At 46.7% G+C, this 19,299-nt stretch overlaps 1 protein-coding gene across 1 annotated transcript in view; it reads right to left on the bottom strand.

Moving 5' to 3' along the window:
• The window catches only part of LOC139597185 (fibronectin type-III domain-containing protein 3a-like), a 39,359-nt gene extending 26,612 nt beyond the window's left edge, over window positions 1–12,747 (bottom strand). Inside the window, 2 exon segments of the mRNA XM_071442215.1 lie at window positions 8,007–8,097; window positions 12,671–12,747. The gene's annotated coding sequence lies outside the window, so the exon portion shown is untranslated.
• Window positions 12,748–19,299: the final 6,552 nt, after the last annotated feature.

Below are 19,299 nucleotides of genomic sequence, written 5' to 3'. Positions count from 1 at the left end.
AAGTACAGTCCTGGGAATTCACAGGCTGCACTGACATTAAAGATGAGCTAATACACTAAATCTTACATTCTAGACTAAAAATAAGCAAGAAAAATCCCATCTGGAAGCATTAAAGACCAGGCAAATTTTGTAATTTATAGGAATAAACTGAAGTTTAGTGACTCATTAAATATGAATCAATAGCAGAACTTGTAGAGTCTGTCAGTGGTTCCAGGCCTAAAGCTTTGTCACCCTGTCCTGAAGATTTTTGCCTCAGTATGGAATTCAACAGATTACATTTTAGAAAGGTTACATTTTGCAAGGGCACTTCTGGCCTGATTCACTTTTTTTGCAGTGGTTTCTATTACACATCAGCTAAAGGTCACTCCCAAACCTGGGTTGAGCTGAGGGATGAATTCAGCCCAGAGAGCCACAAAAAAAAAAAAAAAAAATTTGCATTAATCATCTCAGCAACAAACCTGAAGCTGGAAGAAGTGATAGTGGGTAACACATTTCTAAGTTAAATAGCATGAGTTAGTCAAGTTAAATAGCTTTTGTTTTCAGAGATTATTCACTTATTATTTTGTTTTCAAGGATTATCTAAAAAACTGAAATACAGTAATTTTTCACAATAGAACATATTTAACGTATTTTAAAATAAATAAACCAAATCCATATTGTAAAAATGGGCCCTGAGATGTGTTCTGGACTAATTCAACAATCTCATGTAACATGGTCCTGTTCCCATATTCAAAAGAAGGCAACATTTTCCAGAGACACTCCTACAAAAGCTTCTAAGAAAAACAGAAAACCTCCAGGACTGCCCTTTCAGCAAACAATTCCTGTCCACAGAGCTGGGCCTGACCTCACTTCCTGCTGCAGCAAAAATTCCAGCTGAGCTCTGCAAGGCTCCAGCATCAGCCTCCCTTGAGTCCAGCCCAAATTCCAGCTGAGCTCTGCAAGGCTCCAGCATCAGCCTCCTTTGCTCCAGCCCAAATTCCAGCTGAGCTCTGCAAGGCTCCAGCATCAGCCTCCCTTTGCTCCAGCCCAAATTCCAGCTGAGCTCTGCAAGGCTCCAGCATCAGCCTCCTTTGCTCCAGCCCAAATTCCAGCTGAGCTCTGCAAGGCTCCAGCATCAGCCTCCTTTGCTCCAGCCCAAATTCCAGCTGAGCTCTGCAAGGCTCCAGCATCAGCCTCCCTTGAGTCCAGCCCAAATTCCAGCTGAGCTCTGCAAGGCTCCAGCATCAGCCTCCTTTGCTCCAGCCCAAATTCCAGCTGAGCTCTGCAAGGCTCCAGCATCAGCCTCCCTTTGCTCCAGCCCAAATTCCAGCTGAGCTCTGCAAGGCTCCAGCATCAGCCTCCCCCCAGTTCCAGCCAGCAGAGCCCCTGGAGCCCAGCCAGCTCCCAAGGAGCACTCAGTGCTCATTGATTCCAGCTCAGATTCCATGGAAAAGGCTCTGCAGCTCCCTGCTGCTCCTGAGAGCTGGCTGATATGGGATCATCCCACCCCAAGTCTGGAAAACATCAGGGATTCACAGCAGACAGTTGGAAATGTTAAAAATCACAGAATTCCCAGAATGACCAGGTTGGGAGAGACCTTAAAGATCACTGAGTCCACCCCATGCCCTTGTGTCCAACCCAAATGTCTCCCATGGCTTGGATCCCAAGTGGAATAAGAGGAATTCCAAGGCATGGGGGCAGTTACAGACCAGTGGTTGGAGCTGGGGACCTTAGAGGTCTTTTCCAACCATAATGCCTCCATAAATGATTTGTAAACCCCTGGGAAGAGCTCCCAGCATTCCTGAGCCTCCTTCAGCCATTTCCAACGTGCAGCTCAGGAGGAGGCACCATCAGCTCTGTCACTTCCACTTCAATGACACAGGAGAAGCAACTGCAAAACTGTCACAGCAATATCTGGAAGAAAGGTTCTGGCCAGAAGAATCTTCCTGGACAAACACATCACTCCTGTTTTATCAAGAGTTTTTGGAGCAGTCACCACTAATTTACAATCTACAATTTACAGACATGTTTCTCTTTAGGCACTGACAATGAATTTGCCAGTATTTACTGCAGGACATAGAAGAACAAAAAGGTTGTGCATTTCTTAATGGTAATATAAAAGAAATAAGAAAAATTTAATAAACTGAAAAAAAAATTCACTGGGATTTGTCCTTTAGTCATGTTATTTATTGTGAGATTATCTATTGTGCAAATGTGTAGCAGTATTACAGATTTAGTGAGTTTCACAGTTCCTGTTGTCTCACATTTCCTATTATATTAAAAATCTCTCTCCAGAAAGATCTCGCACTGACTTTAAATGGGAGGAACACTGCACACAGGCATGGATCAGCTTTATTCCACTGTCCAGAGGAGAAACCAAACAGATTTCATATAAACAGTGAAAAACAAGTTTATAACCCCAGACAGAAGCTGTCCCAAAGGCTGGATTTTCATTACAGTAAGTGCTGGATTTAAGATGAGAAAGTTCCTATTCCAAGGAACTTATTACTTAAATAGAGACTTTATTTTTTTTTTTTTAATACAGCATGCCTGAGTTAGAAAGAACAATGTGTCCAGGAAGGAGAGCCTGAAATTCAGCAGAGACTTCCTGATTTGCAGGTTCAGTGCCTTATGCAACCTGCCAGCCTGATCCTAAATTTTCACTTATTGCAGGAAGTAAACTATACTAATATTGCTCTTGACTAAAAGCAGTATTGTAAAAAGAGTTAAAGCATTACTTACACCTTTTTATACTGACAGAATCACTAATTAGTATTATAAATATTATATAATACATAAAAGTATAGCAACTATATTTTCTCTGAGCAGGGGGAAAACCCCATGTTCTCTGATAAAGAGTATTATTTGTTACTGCCATGCCTTAAAATCCACATCTGCAAACTGAAGCTCTGAGTATTTTACACTCCACTCTGTCAGTTCAATTCTCCATCACACATCTCCAAAGGCTGTTAAAAAGAACAACCACAGAGCCATCCCAAAGCCATCCCCAACCTCAGGCTAAGGAATAACCTTGTCAAAAAGATCCAACCTTAATTACGATTCCTTAAAAACCCAGATATGCCCCATGCATTTCTAAAGCAGAAAAAACTGGGGAAATAAGACCCAAGCTGCCCTCTCCCACCCAAATTTTTCCAATAAACAGAATTAACAAGGTGTTGAAGGTACCATCCCACTCCTAAAATAGTTTGTGCCCCAGGACCACACGTGAGAGCTGCTGGATGAACCGGGGTTACTTTGAGCAAGATTAAGGCAAGGAGAGATTTAACAGAAGCTCAGTTACAACCTGAGCTCTGCAGGGACCACCCCTGCTCCATAAGTCATCTGTTCCCCACTAAATCCATGTTTTGATTAAAATCCTGGAAATCATTTCTAACGGCCCCCAAGGGAATTAGGCCACAGCATCTTGTGGGAAGTTTGGCTTCCAGCCAGGAGGGCAACACAGCCTTGAGCCTGAAAATGTTCCTCATGATTTACCCAAGAAATGGGCTCAAATATTCTAAATAGTTAGAACTTACCTGAAAATGTCCTTCATGACTTACCCAAGAAATGGGCTCAAGTATTTTGACTATTCAGAGCCTGATCCAGCGGTGGCTTTGACCCAGGTGAGGTCTGTGACCCCAGGAAAGCTTCTTGGAATAGAAACTTTCTCATCTTAAATCCAGCACTTACTGTAATGAAAATCCAGCCTTTGGGACAGCTTCTGTCTGGGGTTATAAACTTGTTTTTCACTGTTTATGAAATCTGTTTGGTTTCTCCTCTGGACAGTGGAATAAAGCTAATCCATGCCTGTGTGCAGTGTTCCTCCCATTTAAAGTCAGTGTGAGATCTTTCTGGAGAGAGATTTTTAATATAATAGGAAAATACTTTAATATGGAGTCAGAGACCCCATATTTGACCTCACCAAAATTCCAGCTCAGCTCCAGACACCAGGACAAGGCTCCCACGCTCTGCTCCAAGCGTTTGCTTGGATTACAGGAGGATTTTTAATTTACTATTAACGCTCATCTCTCAGGCCAGAGACCTCAACTCTCCTAAAATTCTCCCTGGAGGAGGGCTAAGATTGGGATGGAATCCCTCATTTCCCAGACACCAAAACCCCTAAAATCACCCAGAACCAGCAGCTCCAACCCACCCGGGCCACGGGAGCTCTGCCCCAGGGATGTGATCGATTTTCACCCCGGCTCACCCCGGCTCTGGATCGGGTTGCTGGGGGAGCGTGCCAGGAAAGCCATCACACAATTGTCCCCTGCCCTCCAGGATTGTTTTCCAGCCTGAAACTCCATCCCTCAGGATTCCTGTGCCCACCCTCCAGGCTTACACCCACGCTTTTCCAGGCTCCCTGCTGCTCTTCCCAAAAGAAACTCCACTGGGAAGAGCTGGGCAGAAAAGCTCTGCCAGTGCCCAGAGTGCATTCATTTGATTTGAGCTGGTTTTTAATATTATGCTCACGTTAAGGCCGTGCTTGCCTTCAGAATTATTCATTTAGGAGGCCTGTAAAATTGGCAATAACAGTTTCTAGAATGCAAACATGACATGACTTTTAGATAAATATTTTCCTTTGCTGTTTTAGTTCTTTTATGGCTTTTCTGTTATTGCCAGAGAAGCAGAGTTGAATCCTAAGCACTTGTGTGCTGCTTCCTAAGTGACCAGTCCCATAAACCGAAATCCAGGAGTTCCTGAAAGGTCCCATTCCTGTCCTAATCCCAATCCTGCTTCTACAAATGTTCAGAAAACTGAGCACCTCAAAGGACTGAGCCATTAAGGTGCTTCATTCTTATTTCAGCTTAAAAAAATAAAGGGATTAGGAATTTTCTAACTGCAAAAATGTTGTTACAAAAAAAAAAAAAAAAGAGAGAGAGAGAGAAAATAAAAAGAATTAAATATAAAATATCTTTCTTTCCACCTGTTAGGAAGGTGACACTTTCTAGAATAAGCCAAGGTGCTCATTTTAACATCTTAATGCTATACAAAGCAAAAAAATTCAAGCTTAGAAAAAGCCTTTATTAAATGCAATTTTATAATGGGCTTGTTTTAAATATGATTTTCCAAGTGTAAAACTATGAATTTAAAACATTATTCTGTTTTTTTTTTAAGCCTTGAAGCAAACCAGTTTATTTACACACTATGGAAATTCTATATCCAAATGGTTCTCTAAATCACTTGGAAGCTATGGAAGCAACAGACAACACAGTCCATGGAAAAGAAATCCAAAAAAACTTCTGCCCAGAGGCACAAGACAGAGAACAAGCCCTTGTGTGTGCCTGGAATTCTCTCTTGGACCTGAACTGGTCAGCAAAAAGGCAGCTGGAATTCCCACCTGGAAGTACCACAGAGCTGGGCAGATGAAACAAAGAGTTTCCAAGTGTGCCAAGGTTTGCCAGCTGGGAACTGCAAGTTCCTACAGGGAGCTGCACCCTCTCCCATGGCTCTGAAACCCAGGAGAAGGAGCTGCATAACTGAGCACAGCTGCTCTCCATTGGGACACGTTTGTCTTGAAGTGGAAGGTAAAACTGAAGGCATCTGATGATAATTTTTTTTCCTTGAAAATAAAAAAGTTCTGCCCATTTACCAGATTCCAGGGGAAAAGCTCTGGAAAAGTTTGGAAGCAACCCAGAGGAATGGCTGCTGTGTGTGCAGACACGTTCCCTCCAACAGGAACACATCATTCCACAGCACCTTGTTCATCCCAGTCCCTCCCTCCAGCCAGGAACACCCAGCTCATGGCAAGGAATAAATATTAAAGTATTTTAAAAGCTTTTTTTAGAATCTGCCAGTGAGGACCAGGAAATTGGGGAATTTAAGAGCACCCTGAGCTTGGCTGCTCTGCTTTGTCCTGGCCATGTGTGTCCAAACCTGGATGAAACCTCCTGGGGTTGAACCAGGAAAGCACCAAAACAGAGCAGGGTGATACCTCCATGAATTTGGGAGCATTATGGGATGGCAGACACACACTGCTGGTAGGAGACAGAGGTGATCCAAAAACTCCTTCCCAAATGCTTGAATTCTGCATCTCCACTGATTTATTTACTTTAAACTCAGCTCAGGGAGGGCAATCATGCAGACTATGAAAACCAAGAGCAGCCAGGCCATTTCCAGGAGAGGCTCCCTACCATGAGACAGCTCAGAGCAGTCAGCTGCTGCCTAATCCAACAAAACAGGAGGAAAATCAGCATTTCACAGGGGGAACAAACAGGAGTTTGCTCCCAGGTTTCTGCAGGCTCCAAGGAAGCAAAGGCTGATTTTCCACCAGCTCTGGTCTGCTGGATGCAGCACAAACAGGCCTCTCTCATTTAACAACCCTCTTAAACCAGGACTTCAAAACCAAGCAGAAAACCCCAGCAAAAGCAAAGGATTTCTTCAAACTGGAGCAGATTAAGCAAACTCTGAGCAAGGAGGAATTATTTTGATACAGCAGCTGCAGACTTTTCCTTGCACAACACCAGAGGTTGGGGCTGTAACACTTTAGCTGAGCACTGGGTCAAATTAGGCTGGTTAGAACAGGTTATGCTTAAACCCAGGGCTAAAACACACCAATAAATGACTGCAATTACCACAGCTGAGCAGTCTCGTGGCATCAGACCATGTGCATTTTTTTAGTTCATGGAAAATGCAAAGGAAAAATGCAAGTGTGAGATCATCCCCATGAGGCTGGAGCAGGAACACTTCCCTCAGCCTGGGTGACTGGCCAGGACCAGCACAGAATCACTGCCACAGCTCAGCTGATGGCTGGCAGTGACACTGAAATCATTCCTTTCTGTACCTGAGCTTTGAATATTGATTTGTAAATCAATGAACCTGCTGGAAGTTTGGGGATTGAATCACATTTTTATGGAACTGCCTAAGTAGAAATTATCAGTTTTGAAGAATCTAAGGATGATAGTTTATGTAAGTTTTTATCAAGTTTATATTTTAAGAAATCCAGGTATTAAAAAGCAAAATGACAATTTACAATACACCAAAAGGCTGTTCACATATCTTCCAAATCTGAATAGTTCCTCTAAATCATTCTCACCCCTCACGCTGAAATGGACAAAAATACACACCTGGGTAACCAGATTAAAGCTTTTTCGAGCAGGATCTGCTTAAAACCAACATGAACATCTTGCAAGTCCTTCAGGAGCATAAAACTCCTCCCATGCAAACACTAAACTGCCTTCCCTCCTGACTGGAAATGACAAACTCAAGTGACACCAATGGGCACTTTCATACCTCAGTCAGCAGAACTGAAAGCAAATTATTCCCATGGAAGAGATATTAATGCTCAAGTTATTTAATAAAGGGCATGAAAGAGCAGATGAAAAAACTTCATCTGAATTTATAAACCTGGAATTAACCTGGTTAAATGCTTTCCTTCCCAAAACACCTGTACAGATCCAGGGAATGCAGCTTGATTATCACTTCTTTCTTTATCTCTTGTATGAAATCCATCTGCTGATCATGTTTTCCTCCTCAAGGTTTTGACAGATTCCCTTCTGCTTTTCCAGATCAGTTCCCTGACCTGACCAGTTCCAGGAGAAGGAACTCAGTTCCATGATCTCCAATTAAAACCCAAGGATCTGAGCAAGGCACTACCAGAATGCTATCACCCACTCCAGCTGCTCTCTACACAGGAAATGCATTTGGCTAAAAACAGAATTTACTTTCTTTATCCAAAGCCAATTATGCAATTCTCTCCAAGAGAAAACTTCCAGCTAAGTGGGTGAAGGGAGAAGAAAGAGTAAGAAATGTGAAAATAGAGATAAGGCTGCCACCTTACAAAATCAATAATGTTCCTGTGGAAGGTGAAACTCTTCTTACCTCAAGAACTCAATCAGTTCCTCCTTCCCTAATTCATTTTTTCCATTTGATAAGAAGTTGTCCAAAACTTTCTTCCAGAAAAAAAAAAGAGTCCTAAGTTGAGAGGTCTGTCATATACATTAATTTCAATTTAAAGTGTAACTTAAGACTAAATCAGAAAATAAACACTTCATAAAACTCTGGGACAATCCTAAATTCTGTGTAATTACCGTTATCACTCTCCTGACTTGGAATTCCTCCTGGTGAGAGTTCCAGTGCCTGCTGCAGAGTGAGCAATGTGTGCTGTCCTCAGGCTTCTTTCTGCAGGCAAAAAAAACACATTTTCATGTTAGTGCCCTGGCAAACATGAAATCCAAAGAAAAACAAGCTGCAGGGAACACCAGAGATCCATGGAAAGAGCAGGAGCCAGGAGGGGCAGGCAGTGGTGACTCCACTGGGGAGTTCTTTGGATGTAACTGATTTATTTAGTTACCTACTATATACCTGTTCTACTGCTCTGCATGGTAATAAAACCAGAAAAATCAGGTTCCAAACATACCCAAATTGAAATTGGCATGCACACATTTCCCCTCTGATAAGGGGAATAAAAAGACATAAATTGTACATAAAGCTGGAAATACAATCCCAGTTTGCTGTTATGGGGCAGCACAGCTTTATTCTAGAAACTGCTCCACTAAAGATGCTCCAGCAGAAGGAAATGAACAGCTCCAAGAGTCATTAAACTACTTCAGATGTTGTATTTAGTAATGTAAAAATCACCTTTCTCAAGCTGCATCCAGCATGAAAACACTTCCTAAAATATTTGCACACTGAGCCCTCTTTTGGCTCTCCAAACACAGGAATGTTTTGCAGGGATCAGTCAATCCCCAATATTGTTCTTTACAGAACTATTAAGATTGGAAAAGGTCTCCAAGATCATTAATTTCAACCAGTGCCCATCCCCACCTTGTCACAGCCCAGAGCTCTGAGTGCCACCTCCTGTCCTTCCCTGGGCACCTCCAGGGATGGGAACTCCAAACCTCCCTGGACATCCCCTGCCAATGCCTGACCACTCTTTCCATGGAGAAATTCCTGCTGAATCTCTAAAGATAAGGCCCAGGCAGGTGCAGAGTGTTCTGCAGTTTTACAGGAACGCTCCAAAAAAATCTGAGTCCTGGTGGCTCCTCAGGCTGCCTGGAGGAGCTCCCACACAGCAATCCCTTGCCATTGTCACCAGAAAGGTGACACTGTCTTCAGGTCACACTGATGACATCACCTGAAGATGCTTCTGAAGTCACAACCTAACAAATGTTCCTCCCGAGCTACTTTAAACGAGACACTGGAAAAATATTGAATATAAAGCATCAGGCCCCAGAGTGAATCTTGGGCAAAGGGAGGCATTTTCCACATCAATCAAGATCCTGGGAACAAGGGGAGATTTACATTAGGATTGAAAGGGCCCAAGGGCTGGGAGCCAGTGGTCTGTCTGTGCTGGTCAATACACAGACAGGATTGTGTTAGCACCACTGAAAGAATAAATTATCGCTGCTTTTACAATAAGCTCTTCAAGAATGCAATAAAGAGTTCAGTGTGTGCTCCTCACTCAGGAATCCAAAACTTTTCAGTGAAGGTCTGGCTTGCAGCAAAGATAACAGCTGAAAACCAACCATCTTGACCTTGGGAAGCTTCATGACAATGTGCTAAAAACAGGTGAAAAAATGCACAGGTTCCTGCTTCCACATCCCCCAGCCTTGAGCAACCCCAGGTTTAAATACTGAGAGTTCAGACCTGATGCTTTCAGACAGACCAAAATTAGAAGTGAGAAATGTAATTTTTTTCCCTCAAGCCTCTTGCCTGTTGCAGGATTACTAACATTGAAATTTTCTCATCTGCTTTCAGAGATAATTTTAAAATTCTTCTCTGATTCAATGAAATCATGACAGGAAATTAAGAAAATATGGAACCAGGGAAAGAATTCTTACAATATTTCATAGCAGCTCTTGACTTTGATGAACAATATTATAAGAATGTCTTCCCAGTCATGTATTTCCTTCTAAATCTGACAAGTTTCCCAATTGTGGAAATAGCAAGTCACCAAATAAAAATGCTGCTCTTTCAAGCTTAAAAGATAAATTTTAATTTGCATGAAATTCACCCAAGGCCAGGCAGAACGGGAGCAGAATACTGGAATTTTTCCTGTCTGCACACTCCATATGAAATATTTGTTTTTTTGAGGACTCACCAAACCTTTCCTAAAAATAACCATAAAAGATGACAATTGTTGGCAGGGGTGGGACAAGCCCCACAGTTAACAGGATGCCAATGCCAACCTCCAAAAATGACAGCCAAAAGGTCAGGAAAAGAGTTATACAGAACATTTATATCCAGATTTGGTGTCAGTGCAACATCAAAGAGAGATGCAGCTTGTGATCAAGGCTTGTGGCAGGAAATGGATTTGTGTAGACAAAGTTATCTTTATTCTCTCTCAAGGTGAATCCACCAGGAGTTATTGTTTTAAACCATTCTAACATCCAATTCCTCAAAACCACTGAAGAAAATGAACAACCAAATCACCACCAGAAATCAGCTGTCCCAAGAGAAGAGCAGGGCAAGGTGGTATTTGTGCACAAGGAGCTGAAATTATTCCACTGCATTGTCAAAGTGCTGCTTCATTCCAGCTGAAGCCAAGTTTTCCAAAAACTTGCTGCAACAATCCTGAGCTACAGCTGAGTGAATAACTTGTAAGAGCTTGCTCCAGGAGCTGTGTGAGCCATCAGTCCCAGCCCTGTTTATCCACAGCCCCATGAAGGATCCCAAACAGAGATCTGGGATCCAGTGAATCAGTTCAGCTCTCTAGAAAACGAGATTTATTTGATCCCAGCTGAGAACAAAAGATTCCCAGACAACAACAGCGCTCCAAGACTTTCCAAGATTTGGAAACAGGAAGGTAAAAAGCCCAAAGAGAGAGGAGAGTGTAATAGCTGGCTGCTTTTCAACACCCATGATCACACACTGAGCCCTGAGAAAGTCAACATCTTTCCTATTTTACCACCTTATCCTCTTTCACAAATTACATAAACCAAGGGAAGGAATGCGAGTGTGGGAAGCAACTCAGGCTGTGCTTACTTACACAGATACTGAACCAAACACAAAGTACTTTCTTCTACACTGCATCTTAACTCCAAGGTCAATTTATTGGCTTAAAATACAGAGAGGATGCTTCCCTGGTTCAAATGCTAATCTGAGGCTCAGGAAATCTAGATTCAATTCCCTGCCTCACCACATACTTCCTGTGCGACCTTGGGCCATAAATATTTCGGTGCCTCAGTCTTTCCATCTGTGACTGAGACAGTATTTCCCTATTGAAGGCAGTGCTGTAAAGATAAATACATTAGGAAAACATCAGGAATCACATACGTGCAGCGAGCTCTTGGGGAACTTATCTGTGTGTCAATATTCCCAATCAGGCAGCAGGGACAGCAAGGAAGGGCTGCCAAAGTGAAAAAAATTAACTAGCACGGGACAGAGAGAAGACGAAGTAGCAGCAGAATGGACAGAAACTGACACCTCAATTATTAATTACAGAAAATTTCCATCATTCCAACCAAGTTTTGAACAGAAATGAAACTCAGAAACCAGCTGGGCGAGCTGCTGAAGGGAGCAAATACACCTGCCAGCAATGCATTATTGCCCTGTTTTTGGAGATTATCACACAAAACACTTCAGATTTGAGGTGGCAGAGGGGCTGCTGAGTCTGGGGGCAGAGAATCCCTGGGGACTGTCCCCGAAGGGGAGTCCCCGCTGCTGAAGTCCCCAGCCCTTTGTGAGACACACAAACACGAGAGTGACCCCAGTGGGGTCCCCACTGCCGCTGCCCCAAGGCGGAGAGGGGGACACAGCGGGAAGGGGGAGGGCAAAAGATGGTGAGCAGGCAGGCAGGGGCTGACAGGAGTGACCTCCCCCTGCCCCGAGCCCAGGAGGACGCGGGGGAGGTGTCTGGGACCGGAGCTGCGGAGCAGCCAAGGGGAACAACTACAAGGCTACGTGGCATTCGCAGGCAGCGGCTGCCGGGGAGGGAGCACGGGGGGGCGGCCAGGGGGGACCTGGGGGGGACGACTGCACATCGCAGCCCCTCCTGCCCCGCGGAGCAGGAGGACAAGGAGAGGAAAGGGAAAGAAGGAGATGGAGATTCCGAGCGCTGGGGAGCGGAGCGGGAGCGGGCAGGGGGAAGCGCGACCCGCGGCGCGGGCTGGCATTAACCCCATCCGGGCGGGCTCAGCCCCCGCTCGGCCCGGCACGGTCCGGCCCCCGAGCACTGGGAGTCCCTTTAGGAGCGGCTCCCCAGAACCGCTGTCCCCGAACCCGCCGGGTCTCCTGGGGGGATGCCCGCGCTCCGCAGGGCAGCGCACCCGGACAGACCCCGGCCGTCTGTCCCGGACACCCTGAATCCTGCCTGCCCCGCACCCCGGGCACTCCAACCCACACCGGGCACCCCATCCCATCCCACCCCATTCCATTCCATCCCATCCTAGACACCCCATCCCATCCCGCTCACCCCATCCCACCCCATGTCCCGGGACATCGGATCTCCCTGGATTCTGCCCCCACCTGCCCCTTGCGCCACGTCCACCCCGAACGCGTCCCACAGGCAGGGCTGTCCCCCGCCTCAGAACACCCTTCCCGTCCCCGGGGTCCCGCCTGTCCCTCCGGCCGCCCCCGCCCGGCTCCGCGCCGCCTCCCGCCCTCCGCTCCGCGGGGCTCCGCTCCCGGCACTGCCCACCGCGCCCCGGCTGGGCACCGTCGCTCTGCACCGCCGCGGGGAGCAGCGGAGCCCGGGGAAGGAGCCGCGGGGAGCGGGCGGCGGCGGTGCCCGTGCGCTCCCCCCAGCACTGACCGTGTGCCCCGCGGGCTCCGCCGCTTCAGCGCCCGCCGTCCGCCCGCGCCGCCATCATGGAATGCGCGCACCGCGCCTGCGCCGCCGCCGGCCGGGGGCGGGCGGGCGCGCCAACCACAGCCCGCGCGGCTCCGAGGCTGCCGGACACGGCGCCCGCCGAAAGCTGCGCGGGGGGGCGGCCTTGGCGGGCCGGGCTGGTGGCACCTGGGGGCGGGTGACGTGTCTCGGCACTGTCTGTCCCTGCCGGACACCGCCGCCACCCCCGGGCACTGCCCGTCACCTCTGGGCACTGTCCCTCGGGCGCTGTCTGATCCCCCGGTCACTGTCTGTCCCCCTCGGGCACTGCACTGTCACCCCCAGCACTGTCCCCATGTCACTGTCCCCCCCGGGCACTGCGCTGTCACCCTGGGACACTGTCTCCATGTCACTGTCTGCCCCCCTTGGCCAATGTCACCCCCAGGCACTGTTTGTCACCCCAGTGCTCCACCTGTGTCACCAAACCTGTCCCGGCCCCCTCAGGGGTCTCCAGTCTCCGTCCCCCGTGCCACGACAAGGATGAGTGGGAGGTTTTCCGCTTTGGACATTGCACCCCACAATTTGAGGGTCACAGCGTGTCCCTGACCCAAAAACTGCGAACTGAACCCTAAAACTGTGTCACACCACAAAACCTTTAATGGTGACAGAGTGAAAGTGAGGGGACGATCCCGACAGAGTGGGCAAAGGGACGAGGAAGGAGAGGCTCCATCACTGGTTGTGCCAGGGGAGGTTTAGTTGGATATTAAGGACAATTTCCTCATGGAAATCATTGTCCAGCACTGGCACAGCCTGTCAGGGACGCTCATCCTGCACACAGACCCCATCCCTGCAGGGATTTACGATCCCTGTGGATGTGGCACTTGGGGACGTGGGTTAGTGGTGGCCTTGGCAGTGCTGAGGAATGGTTGGACTCCATGAGGGTCTTTTCCCCATGAATATTCCTGCTATTCCATGATCCTGCGTCTCCTGACAGGCAGCTCCATTGCCATGTTCAGCCTCAGAGCAGCCCAAGCCCTGCTGCAAAGAGGATCAAGGGCAGGGGTTGAAAAAATCCCTCCTGGGCTGCAGAGCCCCTCTGGCACATCCATTTTTTCTTCATGGCAAATAATGTACCAATTAATCTTACACTCTACACCTTATTTCCACCAGGCAGTTTACACCAATATATTTTCATTAATGTGTTTTAAAAAATGTGCCTCAAACTTGCTTAAAGCAGCGATTTCAGAGATATTCTGTGTGGAATTCAGCTCCATGTGGATGTAAAATAAATGTGACAGCTGTGCTTTTATACAAGCCCCACTAAACTGTGGATCACAGCAGAAAAAGGTCACACTTGACATTTATATGCAATGTAATAAATGTGTATATATAATCTATATAATGGACATAGAAAGACTAACCTTTTAAAATGAATGGGCTTATGTTTACCCCCAGATTGATCTTAGATGTGTTCATAATGAATATAGAAAATGTTATGATGAATAGAAGAAATTGTTCCTTAATGTCAGAGAATTTCTCTCTGGAAGGGGTTGATTTGCCAGAACGAACACCCTGTGCTGGACAGGACTAAAATAAATTCCCATCCATCTTTTTAAACAATCAGGTCCTGGTTAGAAAGGCCAGAAGAGGTGGTGGCTGCTGAATTTTTAAGCAATTAATAGGTTACCCTGTTAAATAAAGGCCAAAACAACTCTCAGTGTAACTTTACCATTAATTTTACTCATATAGGCCCATAAAATGATGAATATATTTCCTTCTAATTGGGAGCAAATGGTGAAAGAACATAAAATCTGTTGCATCTGAAAAGCAAAATTTTATAGCTGAACCCACAGCAAATTCCAGGTGGAAAGGGCAGGAGAAACCTTTTCCTCTTAACAAGATAATTGGTAAAAATCTCTGCACTGAAATTGCTCTCCTTTCTACCCCTTCCACAAGTTTTCCTGCACATGTGTGACTCCTGGCCTGATTCTCTTCCCTGTGGAATAGTCTGGATCAGCACATCCCATGTTTTATTATGGTTGATAAGAAACTATAAATTTTCCTATAAACTAGATTGAAACCTTCAGACAAAGATTTAGGGGAAAAATATTCTGCTCTTTTGTTTTGAGTCTCACCATGCTTTTGTCCCTGATATTAAACTCTGAATTTCACTAATGGCCCCAAATGGAATTCTTTAATTCCAGCTCCCATTCAAGTCTGGGAACACCTCAGGAAAGGTGGAAGACCAGACCAGCACAGGATTCAGTGAGTGCAGACCTGCTTTAGGAACAAAAAGTTGGTGAATAATTTCACCTTTGAGAGAATTCCTGGAATCTTCAGCACTCCATCTCAGTAATCTTAGAACTCCACAGGCTCTACCTAATCTGCAGTGCCCTGGGGATTTCATTCTGAAGTGAAATATTTGGGCTTAATTTTTGGGAGATCTCCTGAAAGTGACCCACCAGATGGGATTTGGAAATCTGAAGCACTCTGCACCAAATGAACTTTGCTGCTGAAAGCAGAGATTCAAGGACTGTTTTGACTTCCCAGGCTCGGTATTTTTCCACTGCCAGCTAAACCTCACAAGTTGTGACTAGAGGTGGCTGTGATCCCCCGTGGTGATGTCCTGTGCCTGATATCCAGAATAAAGGAGGTCCTTGGGAGGGAATGCTGAGCATTCTTTGCTCTGAAAGCTCCTGGACTCCCCCCCCAGCTTTGATAAGGACAAGAATTCTTTTGTAGGTAATAATGCAGTGCAGAAAAATCCTTTTCCTTTGAATCAATATTTTCTCCTTAAATTTCCATTTTAAATGGATCTTATATCCTAACAAGGTCATTCCAGCAAAGTGGTGGAGAAACTTCAAGGGGTTCACAACTCGTTCCCAGTGAGACTTGATGAAATATCTCAAAGCTGCCCACACCCCACAGGCTCCAGGCTCCTTTCAAACTCCAAGTGCCACAGCTATTCCCACTCCACGGAAAAGAAATGACCCAATGTTTGCTGCCTACACCCAGCATGACAGTGAGGGAAAGCTGTTTTTTACAGCTGGGCTGGAAAGGGAGAGGCGGGATGTTCCAGACGGAAAAGCCGCACGGGAGGAATATTTGGCGCGAGGAGCACGGTGACCAAACTGCCTGGGAGGAAGGTCTGATCAAATGGGTCAGGAATTACATGGAACAAGGCTGAGGGCAGCTTTTACTCCATTTTGAAATTCCTGGAGAGCCACAAGGACCGTGCGAGGACAGTGGGCTCCGCACACAGAGCTGGATGGGGAAAAGTTGGATTTTGAGGAAATTTTTGCCCAGATTGTCCTTTCAGTCTGGAGAGGAAGAGGGCACTGGGTTGGGGGTGGATCCAGGCTTGGGAAAGAGGAATTAAAAATAGCAGAATATAACATCAAAGAACACTTGGCAAAAGGAAAGGGAAAGAGAAAAGAAATGGGAAGTGGAAATGAGTCAGGAGGGAGGAAAGAGAGGACAAATGGGAAGAAATCTGGGCTTATAAAGGAAGGGAAGGCTCTGAAATGGAAAAAAAAACATTGGAAAAGAGGGGAATTGAGGAGATTCTGTCTTAACAAAACAATGGCAAGAGGCAGTGCCAAAAGCATGCTCATTCTTCCACTAGAAAATTTGGAATTGCAATTTCATTTTTTTAATTTGCTGATTCAACTGCTCTAGGTGAGTTAATAAAAATAAAGGGGCAGGGGGAAAGAAAAATATTTAAAAAATGGAAAAGAAAACCCTTTGACAGAGAGGGGAGAAAAGAAAGATAAGAGGAATATTGCAGTTACAACATATCCCAGTCTGAACGCGGGTTGGGGAGCTTGAATAACAAAAACCTGGATGCACACCCCCCTCCACGCCAACACCCCACTTATGAGGGGGATTAGCAGCCATCCTGGAGTTTCAGCTCCAGCCCATAATAAAAATGTTTGTTTTTCCATCCTTGGACTGCAATAATAACGGTTCTGGTTATTTGAACTCGTGTCCAGCAAAGCCTCCCCGCTCCTGCCTTCGCTGGGAGCTGCGAGCGCGGGCTCGGGACTTGGAACGCGTTCCCTTGGCCTTCCCTGGCTCCACACAAACTCCTGCTGCCTGCACTCCAGGAGGGAGCAGGGCAGCACAGCCTGGCAAACAAACCTCCCTCAAGCAGCACTTTGCAGGGAGCTGTGCTGGGATGTGCAGGAGGGAACAGCGGGGCTGGAGCGGATTCTGCAGCCGTGTGCGCTGGCACCGCTCCCTCCACACCCGGAGCGTTCTCCCCAGCTGTGGGGTCTGCTCCACAGGGAGCAAACCTTGCCTGGGGGTTCGGGGGGCAGCACGATGGGAGAAGCCTGGAGGGCATCAGGAGAGGGGGTTTTCCTCAAAGGTCCCACACCTGCTCCTCTGTGGGTGCCCTCATCCCTGTTCCACAGAGTCGCGGAATCCTGGGATGGTTTGGGAAGGGACCTTAAAACCCATCCAGTTCCACCCCCTGCCGATGGCAGGGACACCTTCCACTCTCACAGGCTGATCCAAGCCCCATCCAAGTGCTGTTTCTTTGATGTTGAAGCACAGAAGCAAATCAACACCAGCAGAAATGCTTTAGGGTTATTGAACACCCACTAAACAAACAGGTGACACTGGCAGAGGCACAGGGCGGTGACCAGTCACTAAAATTGAGTCATTTTAAATGAAAAAACTACACCAACTTTGGAGATTTTCTTCTGGGTTCAGTAGTATTTTCAGAACTCTCTGCCCTCAGTGGTTTTCAGTTCTGGAGGCACCTTATAGCAAAAAAAGATGTATGAAAAAGAAAATGCAGGTGTTTGTATCAGTATGGACAGGCCAGCACAGAAGGCAGGGAAGCCTGGCAGGGGATGGCAATGCAGGTGGACACCACATTTTGCTGTCTGTGCTTCTTTCTCCAAGCAGGACCCAGAACCCTTCAAGAACCCTCACTCCAGACCAGGAATCCTGGCACAGACCTGCTCCCATAAAATCCCTCTGAACATCAGCCCCAAATCCACAAACCTGCTGGCACAAAGTCACCACAAAAACCCAACCAAAAGCCCTCTGCAGCCCACAACAAACACTGCTGGTGTTTATGGCTGCTGGAGGTGGCGAGGGATGAAGTTCAGTGCTGGGGAACACCTGGTTTATGATTCCTTCACTCGTTATGGGGCAGAGCCCATGAGCAAACACTGCATGTCCTGACCTTGAGCTGCTCCCACACCTCCCTCTGCCCCATCCTGCAGGCTGCCAGCACAACAGGGGCTCTTTGGAAAAGGGAATTAATTAAAACCTGGCCCACTGAAGATCTTTCTGTGAGCAGGGAGGAAATGCTGAGCTCACCCTCATCCCTCTGCCATGCAGGAGGGAGGGCTGGAGCTCCCACCTTGCCACTGGATACCTGAAAATGGTAAAATCCTGGAGTGGGGAAGTTGTTCCTCACTTCTGTGAGCCCCAGTCTGGAGCTGCTGTCACCACCATGTGAGTAGAAGGCTGTGGAACACCTGCCTGGTCTCTCCCACCTTCTGCAAGGTCTTTCTGCTCCGTTTCTCCTCAGTTTATTCAGCAAGGGCCCTGATAGGAATCAAACATCTCATTTCAGTCCAGTTCCAACCACTGGCTCTGTTTAGCCATAAATCTGTAACTCTTGCCCCAAGCCAAGAAGCAAACAAGACAAAAAAAAGAAAACCCAAATCCAAACAGGCTGAAGAACTCTGTGCCTCAGGAAATTGTTGGGAATGAGCAGGTCCAAGCAGAGGCCTTGGGAAGCAACGTGGGCACCTGCTGGGGCTTCTGCTCCAGAGCAGAATGTTCAGCTGGAGAAAACAGGATCTCCTTGTGGGATGGAGCCCATCCTGCCTCCCTCCCTCCCTCCCTGGTGTTGCAGCATCCCTAGAGCCTTGGGAACGCTCAGGAGCAGGGGCAGAGCTGCTGCCAGGTGGGTACAGGGACAGTTCTCCAGCTGACCCCATCACAGGCACCCCAGGGCTGGGTCAGGTTTGCTCACCTGGGGCTGTGCTCACATCTCCAAGGAAATCAAAGCAACCATCATTTAAACATGTTGGAGCTGGAAATGCTTGTCCTTGCTCTGGTGATGAAAGGACGAAGCCAAAATAAGTTCATTTCTAAGGCTCTTCTAAATCAGAGTGAAGCTGTTGAACAAACCATCTCCAATGTGCTTTCCTGCTGCTCTGCATAAAGAGAACATGCCCAGGATGCTGCAGAAGCACCTGAATCCTGTGGTTTTATCCCAAAGAGGGGAATTCACTTCCTGGGCTGGGCAGGGGCTCATTTCCCTGCATGGAGTTCAGCTGAGAAAGGTCTTTGGAGAGCAGAACAGGCACCAAAGCCAATGTCTGGGGAACAGAGAGGAGGGGAAGGACAAAAAAAAAAAGAAAATAAAGAGGGAAGAAAGCAAGCAGAATAAATCTGAATTGTAACAAAATTACAGCCTGTATTGAAATCTCCACATTTGGAATTGATTTTTTTTCCATCAGACAAAAGGCTGAGTTCAGTTGTTGAAACGCTGATTTCTTTTTTAACTTCTTCTGAAGGGCACATCCAGGGGAGCTGCAGGTGAGCCCTCAGCAGTGGAGGACTGATAAAACCTGAAATATTCCTGT

This window comes from Agelaius tricolor, unplaced genomic scaffold (assembly GCF_023055355.1).
Source record: "Agelaius tricolor isolate 1412-34295 unplaced genomic scaffold, bAgeTri1.0.p SCAF_17, whole genome shotgun sequence".
Taxonomy (NCBI): Eukaryota; Metazoa; Chordata; class Aves; order Passeriformes; family Icteridae; genus Agelaius; species Agelaius tricolor.
This window is presented reverse-complemented; position numbering and strand designations above follow the sequence as displayed.